Here is an 8168-nt window from a genome sequence, read left to right as displayed (position 1 = left end):
TACAAATACTTTTTTTTATGTATATCTATACATAAATCACATCAGAATTGCTGGTGTGTGTATATTGCTGGCTTAGGAATTACTGGGATTTTTTTTCTGTGCTTTAGGTGTAACGTGGGGTCAGTGAAAAAAAAGAACTTTATGAAGGGCCTTGACACCTCATTGGGGAAGGCTTTTTGTTTGTCCTGGGGTAAGTGTCCTCGGCTCCTGCATGGGATGGTCCCTTTGGAGAGGCCACGGGAGCACTGGGACAAGCTCAAAGCGGGCCCAAACGCTGGTCCAAAACTTTTCCCTGCCAAAACTCACCCCCCTGCAAGCCTTCATCCTGATGGAAATACACCGCACTGAAGTCGGAGATACCCCACTGGCCAGGACAAGTGGTGGTGAAATGCCGGTGGTGGCCCTCACCTTGCCAGCGTCCGGTGGCTTTGGCCATGTCCTGCGAAATGTCCCTGGAGCTGCTCTACCACCGGTGCCAGCAGGCGGGTTTCACCGCACTTTCCTGGGAGCTTTTGGATTTATGGTATAAAACAAACCTCTGCCTTTTGTCCAAACAAGATGCTTCCTGCAGAAAAGGCTATTTTGGGTTGGTTTTTTTTATTTTATTTTAATGGCTGCTAAAAGGGCAGAACTGGTTTGCACGAAGCTGCTCCAAATGTTTCCAAGCAAAGTTTAAGAGAAAACTGGAGTTTCACTTAAGTGTGTTTTAATGGGGAAGGCTTGTTTTTCCTTCATATTCACTGCTCTTCTTGGGAAACAAGGAGCCAAGAGCAGAAATGTCTTCAGCTCAAAGCAAACTATTTTGTTTCAGTTTTGAGAATTGGGGAGGGATCAGCTTTTTTACAGTTTTTTCCTTCCAATAAGCTCTATTTCAAACAGTTTTTTTCTCCAGACCATGTTAGGAGGAGTTGCATATTGACATACAATAAATAAAGTCGTTATGCTCTGCAGGTCTGGATTCACTTTTCACACCACGTCCCCATCCCATGACCCCCCAAAAGCAAGGCAGGACGATGTCCACGGCAGCACCACGGACTACACTGACAATAGGACGCCCAGTGTATCTGGGCCTTTTTCCCCCAAAACATCCCCCTGCCCCCCGTGCCCATGGGTGCCCTGGAGGCACCAGCAGAGCTGTGCTGGGTGCTGGGTCCCAGTTTGGGGTGGGGGATAAGGAGCCCTGGAGAGGCAAAGTATCACGCTGGACCCAAAAACCAGGGGCTGCCTGGATGATGGGGAGTGAGACCAGGGCAGCTTTCATAAAAAAAAAAAAATCATCGAAAAGGTGTTTCCTTGCCCCAAACCACCCGCATTCGGAGCTTGCTGGATGAAAGGACAGAGGGTGGCAGGTAGTGGGGGGTGTCCCCCAGCGCAGCATGGGGCTGGCACCTCTGCAATGCGTTTGTGATTGTGTATTTTGGGAGCACATTCCAGAGCCGGCCGACGGGCCAGCGCCGAGACGGCAGCGGCTCCGGTGAAGAGCCGGGCAGCCCAACCACCCTTCCCAGTCCACGCCGTCTCTCCCGTACAACACAGTCTTGCACAGGCTGTGCTTATAAAAGGCAGCGTGGCGAGGTGAAGGGCAGGATATGGCCCGCGGCCGGCAGCGACTTTGTGTGTAAAAATGTTGTTTTTAACTAAAGAAACAGCTGCCTTACGGATCTCCAGATTTGCTCTTCTCCCTTTTTTTGGGGGGGAGGCATAAAGCAAAACCCAAGGAAACAACGCAAATAACTGATCCCCAGCTCCCCACCATCTCCTCCCCCCAAAACTTGCATCCTAAAAAGGAAAATATTTGCAGCTCCGGTCTGATGCCGGCTGCACTCCTGCTTCTGCCACCTCCCATTTATAAAACAGGGGAAACAAGGGTGGAAAAAAGCATTAAAATTATTTAAAACCCCCAGCCCCCAAATAATTTTCAGTTGCAAAAAAAGTCTTAACAGACGCTTGTTAATTTTTAAAACCATCTCAATCTGCAGAAAATGAACCCAACCTTGAAAAACCATCTTGCCTAACCTGACGGCCTGCCCGGAGGCTGCACGGTCCTCTTGGGATGTGGCGGAGGGAACCAAGGGAAAACCAGTCCCTCTACTCCCCTGGGAGTGGAGTAGTAACTCCTGCACCTGGGGAGAAAGAAGCCCTGGGATCTGGGGAAAGCTGAGGCTAACCGGGATAATAAGGCACCAGTAATTGCCGTTATCCTCCTACCCTGGCAGCACTGGGAAGTCATAGTCGGACACAGCACGAGGCACTGTGCAATGAGAACTGGAATTGCTCTGAAAAACTTACAGACAAAATGAATTAAAAAAACCCCAGGTGGATCTGCACAGAGAGGAGGGTGGGAAGTGTGGATACTGGGACATGGTCCCACCACAGAGAAATGTGGGCAGGATGATGCTCCCTGGCTCCGGCTGCTCCCCAGTGCCAGCACACCGTGCTGAGCCTGCGGCACAGCAGAGCCCCGTTAGAGCATCCCAACCTATTTCGGTGGCCTGGGCCACTGTCACCAGCCTTCTCCTACTGCAAACCCCGTTACCTGCAACGTCACGCAAACATGGTGCGGGATAGGAGGAACCCAACCAACGAGCCGGGTCAGTCCCTACGCCAGGCACAGTGCCAATGGGACAGGAGGGAAGCCCCTCTTTCCAGGAAGGTGGGATGGTGGCGTGACCAGGGACCGGGGAGATCCTTCGTGCACGTGGGGTATCAGGGTACCCGGGGTGGGAATGACCCTGAGCTCCAACCGTGCCTTCTCCTGCCGAGCGTTGCAAAGCAAGAGCCAACAGAGCAAAAGGTGTGAAGGTGAGTCCCGATGGTGGCACCACCAGGAGAGCAGAAGGAGGGGGAAGAAGACACATCTCACATCACGACCCACCTCCCTTTTCCCCACTGGCACATATGAGATGATCCGAACCTGCAGCCACGTCCGGCTGAGGGGAAAGTTGGAAGCAGTGAGCCCAGCTCTACCCCATCCAGATCCAGCAGTTTGTCTCCAGCCATGCCCCAAACCAGATGCTTTAGACGAAGACGCCAGGAGCTGCCTTAATAAGCGCTTATGCAATCCTTCTCGCGCGGAGGAAATGTCTTTCCCAATCCCCAGCCATTAGCAGTTGGCTGATGCCCTGGAGCAGGACATTTTAGAGCCCTTGTAAATTTGCTTCAGGAGTGGAAAGTGGACGGAGGAGGGGAAGGCGCTGGTTTTCGTCAGGGACCTGCATCAGCCAGGAGCTCTTCTCTGCTTCTCCCCATGAGCGGAGAGGTGCCACCACGGGTCAGCACCCAAACCTGTCCCAAGCCAGAGGATCGGGGACGGGGGAAAGTTGGTGGCACCTCCTGCCCTGGGGTCAGCACCCGGTCCCGGGGCTTTGGAGGTCAGTGTTGTTCTCAGCAGGGAATTTGAGTGGGGAAAGAAGAGGCTTTAGGGCAGAAGCATCACTCCTGCTTCAGTGCAAAAGTTTCTTCTGGATTAAGAGAGTTCAACCGGGGAGCAACTGGACCAGCTCTCCATGCACGTGGCTCACCTGGGCTGCGAGTCGGAGTGCACAGACTCGTTTTTTCCATCATCTCCAATTGCGTGTCCATGACGGCTAGTGTAATATAAACAGAAATTCCCTTTATGGCAGGTAGAGCCTCCTTCCGTTGATTTCCGTGGCAATCAGATGGGGGAACACCACTGTTTTAAGCAAGACTCAGGGCACCCACACCAGCTTGGAGTAATGATTTTGGGGCCGGTCCCAGCAGCGAGCTGTGGGGCTGCCGTTACCTTCCCTTTGCCTATTGTTTGCATCCAAACCTAATTGCAAATTGACATGAGCCGTCTTTGGGGAGCGGCTGCTCTGCTCTGCTCCGTCAGCACAATGAGCCGTTGTTGATACGGCCGCAGCAATTTTCCAGGTTAATTTATGGCCGCCACACCCCATTAGCGGCAATAAATGTGGAGCCCGGTTTTGCCGAAATTGTGAGTTACGATTTTTCAAATAAATACATTTTCCTATAAACCAGCGCTCTGTTTAGCTTGAAAGTTCCTCGCAGACACATCCATCTACATAAAATACACAGGAGAGGAAGCTGAGCTGTGACTTTGCTCTGATGACATAAAAACTTTTGTAAACACAATGTCATTTACAGTACGAGCAAGGAGAGAGGACAAAAAATAAACAGCGAGTGCCTGGCGCATCCCTTCAGGAGCACATGGAAAATTTAATAATCTTTTTTCCATAAAGCTTTGTTTTCCTTTTGATTTATCCAGACAGGGCAGTGGCTGCTTGGCCATAAATAGATTGTATTTCTTGAGAGGCAATGGTTGCAATCATCCTTTATGTCGCCGGAGGGGCGGCGCGGGAGGTGTGTGTACAGAGAAGATGCCGCGGATTGCTGCTGAGAACAGGAGCATCCGGGCTGAGCGCAGCCACCGTGGGTACCCAGTTCACCCCCAATTCCTCCTGCTCCTTCGGTGGGGCTTTGACAGCCTGAACCCCACTTGGAGTTGCTCGTGTGATGCTTGCGTTGTAGGATCAAGCATTCCAGCGATGTAGTTTGAGGGACTTGGGCAGTGTGCGGGCGCAGGAGTGCGCGAGCGACGGCACGCGTGAGCACCCCTGCTCCCAATGTCCCCCCCCGCCCCTACAAGACCCGTGCTGGCGCAGCAAGACACACATGGCAAACCCTCCTGGAAAGCAGGGATGCCCTGTGGGCTTCCACAGCCGTGGCGCTGGTAGCCCAGCCTTGGCCGTGACCCTGGGGCTGGGTTCATTGCCAATCGAACTGACTTGATTTCATTCACTTCTGCAGGTTCTCTCCCTCCTCATGTCGCCGGGAGGAAAATAATCCCCCCAGAGCAGCAACATGCCTGCAGCCAGCCTGAGGCACTTCTCCTTGAAGCAGACTCTGCTCATGCCTCAGTTTCCCAAGGCTTTTTGCAACTGTTCCCCCCAGGCCTCCAGGAGCAGAACTGTTAGGAAGGTGCTGAGTGATTATTATTGCATGATTTCGGGCGAGTGCTATAAATACCCAGGGGCACCTTTAGACACAACCCAGCTGCCCGGGGGAGCTGGCTCAGCCCCGCTCTGCGCCTGCAGCGGCTGTCGGAGTGGGGGAATTGAAGGCAGCGGCTGGGTGCGGAGGTACCTCGGGGCATAACCTGATGGGGGGACACGGGGGCAGGCCGGGGGGTGTTGGGGCTGGGATCTTCCCGGCTGCACCCTGGGGCTGCGGCGGAGCCTGGGGTGTGGGGGGGACGCAGGCACAGGAGGGTGCCGGGATGCTGCAGGGAGACGCTAGCAGGGAAAGACAAGGGGAATATTTTACAGGGCTGCAATGTAAACAGAGCTGGAGCAGAGCCCCTTTTTATGGAGTCCCTGTCCTGCCAGGGCATCTGCCAAGGCCCTGATTTACGCTCCTATTTAGATAAGGGAGCCGGAGCGGGGGGGGGGAGCAGAGCTGGCGTCAAAGTCACAGGACAGCCCGGGCTGCCTCTCGCTGGGCGCTGATAAGGAGGTGGCCGAGGGGCCGGGGGCCAAAGCCGCAGCCCCCGTCCCAGGGCAGGGGATGGGTGCAGAGCTGGGTGGCTCGTGCTGGGGTTGGGGTGCTGGGGGCTGCGGACACCCAGGATAACCTCACCCCCCCGACATGCGGCACTGGCCCCCCCCTCGCCATCGCCCAGCCGTGAGGGCAGGAAATCTTTCTCTGGGAAGGATTTGAAGGAAAACAGGTGGAGAGAAATGTGGTTCCTCCCACCATGCCAGCCATAAATCGCCTAAGCTGAACCGCTTGGCATTCTCCCCCCGCCATGCAAGCGGGGAGATGTGAAATTAAAGAAACTCACCAAAAGTTTGAGAAGTGCTAAATTTGGACGCCATGACAAAGGCAGTCTGGTTTGATTTAGAAGGTGTCGGCGTGAAAAGGGCTCCGGTTTTATTATTTTATTAAAACACAAAAGATTAGAACGATTTTCCAAAGGAAAATCAACCCACCGGTCCCACTATTTGCTCAGCTGAGCACTCCCAAACTACACGGGGTCCGGGGACCTCCGGCGGGGCGGTGGGGGGGGATAAAGCAAGATAACGCCCGGGCTTGGGCTGGGCTTACCTGGCTTGGTGGCCGGAGGCTGGAGGTGGCTCTGGTGCACGGCTCAAGGCGACGGCTCCGAGTTGGATGTGGCTGTGAGTGGCCCGTGCAATGCAGGGCTATGGGGATGGAAGGTTGGTTGGTTGTTTTTTTTGGGGGGAGGGGGGTGTTTTCCAGGGATGGGGTTGGGTGGCACAGACCCTAGCCTGGTGGTTTGCTGGATTGGGGCTTTTACAGGGTTGGGGAGAGGCTCAGTGAGGAGCCTGGCTGGTTTGTAAAAGGGGAGCAGGGCACTGCAGGTGATACCGTGCCAGCATGGAAGGGGGGGGGCGAGGCATGAAGCGAGACCCCTAAACCTCTTCCACGCAGGGACTTGGCCCCCGCTGGCTCTGAGCCGGGCTCAGGAATCCCACCCAGCCACGGGTGTTTTGGAGGAAATCGGGGACATGACGCCCTACCCAAGGCCTGACTCTAACGGGAGAGTAATCACTAGCAAATGTTTGCAGGGTGCTTGTTTAAAGGGAGTGGGGAAGGGGGGGCTTTGCAGCAGCTAAGAACAAAGCCGGGGGGAGCAAAGCTGGGCAGATCCGGTACGGTTGCCCCCCCCCCCCCACCAGGGCCCGGCAGAACCGGAGACCCGCTTGCACCCTGCCCCGGCCCCCCCGGCCTCCTGCCTTTGCAACTCGCCTTGTAACAACTAACGATGGAAAATCCGAGGCATTTAAGTGGCTCCCGAATCCGCCCGGGAACCGTGATTGAGAGAAGTCAAATAAAATTTGTCATCTTTAAAATGCAGGAGGACGTTAATGGTGTGTTAGCCTGGATGATTAATACAAGCGCCTGCAAACAACCCTCCAACGTTTCCACCCTCCGCTGCAAGATGAATCGCTGGAAAGCGCCGTTAATCGCTAACATACCTTGGGCCCAAAGCCCCTTCCTGCCCCGCCGTGCTGTGATCGCCACCGCCGTGCCCAGGCTGTCCTCACTGGGAGTAACTGGAGCAAGAGCAGGGGTCGGCCCCAGTGTCACCGGGCCAGGCGGGGGGCAAAGCTCAGGGTCTGGGAGACATTGCCCTGGGGTTCTGTCTCCCACGGGTGCAGAGGCGAGTGGGACATTCTGCCCACTGCAGGGCCCCACACCGGGCTTGGGTTTGGGGATTGCGGTGAAGTACAAGATCCCAGCCTCAACGGGATCCCCCCAGCCCTTTTGTGGCCAGGCTGGGACAGGGAAATGCAGGGCAGGTCCCCACTTCACTGTTGTAAATATGTTTGTGTGCGCGTAGTGTAACTTTTATATACTTATGTATGTGTGTGCACTGTCTCTGCATGAATGGGCAGCATACGCGTGTGTGTTTATATGCCACGCATACAATGTGTACGTGTGTATACACAGCATACGTATGCAGCATGTGTGTATATGTAACGTATAGATGGTGGCAGTGTGTGTGTAGCATATGCGTGCTGCCGGTTTGTAATATATAGGGGTGCAGTTAAGTGCACGTGTGTAACATGTTTGTGGGGTGTGTGTGTGCACAGCACAGATACGTGTGCGGTGTGTGCAGCACCTCTGCCTTTGTGGTACGTGTAGGCAACACGTCCAGCGTCTCTGCGTGAGCAGCATACGCGTGGGCTGCAATTGCATGCGCGTGCAGCACGCGTCTGCGTGTGCCCCGTACATCCGTGCAACGCGGGCGTGCGCCGTACACGCGTGCAGCGTGCCCGAAGGCGTGCAGCCCACTACAACACACAGAACATGCGTGGGCGATGTGCCCCCTGTACAGGGAGCAACCTCACCCCCCCTCCACCATCACCACCGACCCCGCCATACCCAGCCCGTCCTCCCTCCGGTGCCTTCTCCTCCTCCTCCTCCTCCTCTCCCCCATCACCCACCTCCCTCGGCGGAGGCTGCCCACGACCCCCGCTCCGGGTGCGGTACCGACCACCCCGCACCGCCCGGCCGGCCCCGCCAGGGACTCCGGAGCTTGGGAAGCACAGACACCCCTCCGCCTCCCCTCCGCGGGTCACTGCGGTCCCGGAGCGCCCACCCGGCCGTCGGGGGTCCGGCCACCCGCGACTCGGCTCCCCCCGCACCCGCTGGCCGCC

The sequence above is a fragment of the Haliaeetus leucocephalus genome, unplaced genomic scaffold, assembly GCF_000737465.1.
Source record: "Haliaeetus leucocephalus isolate CR32 unplaced genomic scaffold, Haliaeetus_leucocephalus-4.0 Scaffold656, whole genome shotgun sequence".
NCBI lineage: Eukaryota > Metazoa > Chordata > Aves > Accipitriformes > Accipitridae > Haliaeetus > Haliaeetus leucocephalus.
This window is presented reverse-complemented; position numbering follows the sequence as displayed.